Below are 2322 nucleotides of genomic sequence, written 5' to 3' on the forward strand. Positions count from 1 at the left end.
AGATTCTCACACCAATGCCCATCCTCATCAAACACCCCTGCAATTTTAGTCAGAGCAAGTCTGCATACTCAGATAGCTTGTAAATCTCATCTTTTATGGCGTGCCCCAGCTTTTGGTTATCAGAATATGGTCAATCGTAGTCTTATTCCAATGTCGAAGTTGGGAAGCACATTGAGCAATAGTACTGCTGAGAGATGAATTTGGATGGAATAGAGACCAACACTGAGATACAATTGACTCACATTGCTTTTCTTTGGTCCAAAAGCAAAGAACATGAATCTTTCGGTAACTTAGATTGCCTTGGAAAATTTGTACCCATGAAATCAAACAGAAGAGGTAGATGGTCACAAACATCAACGTCTACGTGATGTTCCAAGAGCTTGGGAAATAGAGTTGCAGCTTGTGCATTCATTATACCTCGATCTAGTATCTCAATCACCGTACCATTAGACCAGGTAAATGGGGGACCAGTAAAGTCTATATTTTGCAAGGAGCAATCTGCAATAACTTGAGTAAAGAGTTCCATTTGAGATACTGGTCGTACACGACCTCCCTGTTTCTCATCATTGCTCACTAATTCATTAAAATCTCCGAAAATAATCCAAGGCATTGCCTGGAAAGATCATTAAGAATTTAAGATGCAAGGAGCTGCGTCCGTCAAATAGGGGTCTATTCAATCTAGATTTTAATTGATTTTGTTTGACTCCTTATAATCCGTAGAGTCTTATTGATTTGCAGAATCCGGAGATTGTTTAAACTCCATGTTGAGTTTACCAGATTCTGTTACATTGAATTAGAAAGATTTGATTGGATTTTATTAAACTTTTATTAACTTTTCATTTTTCTTTATGTTCTATTATCAGTACCAACTGAATTGATCATATAAAAATTGATGTTGAGAACCGTCATAAGACATTAGTTGGAGGACCAGTAGCATTGCTGCATTTTGCATGTCTCTGATATGCAGTACACCATATAGAACAAGATTGCACATATAACAGTCCCTATAACAAATATCAATCATCAACATTCTGATTAGACTCGAAGACCTTTGCATCATCACGAGGGAATAACATTCACTCAACAAGACACATGTCAGGTTAACATTGTGACCTGGTTAAAACCAGCAAATATGATTTATGGTATTATCAACTAGCAATGCCTGGTTATCAATAATATGAAACTATAGCTCTGTGTCAAACCAGCATATTTGGCGACCATGAGATAGCCAAAAAATAATAATAAAGCAACACTTTCTCAAAGCAAATTGGATTTGAAACAAATGTATATTAATTCAGCTTGAGTTCATTTCAAGAATAAAAGGACTGGCATTAGACCAATAGAAAGGCAACATTGTCTGCATAAATTTTGACTTTTGAGAATCGATCGATTCCATTTGGCCCCAGTCCCCTGAGAATTTTTCTTGGCCCTGAGCTGATCTGATTGTGGCTCTGCTAAGTCTGTTGACCTTCAATATAAACAAGGCTACAATCAATAACCAAAGAAGCTATTTATATTGATTGTAGCTTTACGTATTATTGAAAAGAAGCTTGATTTATCTCAAGATCCTTGTAGCATTTGAAACATGCTAAAAGACATCAATAATCATTAACTGATTGCAACATTTTCTACAGTGTGGTGTCAATATAAAACCGGCAATACAATAACTTCCTTTCTCAATGAGTACAGGCTTGCCTCCAAATTCTGTGAAAGATTCTTACTCTAGATTGCTGGTATGACAATCAACTATCATTATTTGTAAACACATACCCCTATCAAATATGGTTTCAAAAGCACATACTACTATCAAAATTATGAGTAAAGTTTGTGGTCATACAACTTCAGACAGAGTGTAAGCATAGCCGATAGATATAGGCTTAATTGCGAGAAAAAAGGAAATGCCTCCCCATCAAAATTTGAAGTTTTACAGTATGGAACAAATTACCCTCAAAATAAAAATTTGAACAGTTAAACAAGCTAGTAAGTAATAACCTATTTCTTAAACCATTGAACTGAATTGAACTTACTTCAGTTCTTTTGTCTTAAAGCCACAATGGCAGTTGTAGAACCAAAGTAATCAAAATCAAAATCAATTACAAGAGTAGCATATCCTTCCAAAGAAACTCAAATCAAAACCCTCATGTAATCATTCGCATATAAACCCTTATATCAACCAAAATGACCCATAGCAGCTATCTACCTAATTGATATCAAAATCACTTCGTACCAACATAAATCAAGAGACTAGCTTTCAATTTTCAATCAAACACAAAATTGTATAAACAATAAGCCACTAGTTCCTAAGAAATTCATCAAGAACAC

Source organism: Argentina anserina, chromosome 4 (genome assembly GCF_933775445.1).
Source record: "Argentina anserina chromosome 4, drPotAnse1.1, whole genome shotgun sequence".
Classification (NCBI taxonomy): domain Eukaryota; kingdom Viridiplantae; phylum Streptophyta; class Magnoliopsida; order Rosales; family Rosaceae; genus Argentina; species Argentina anserina.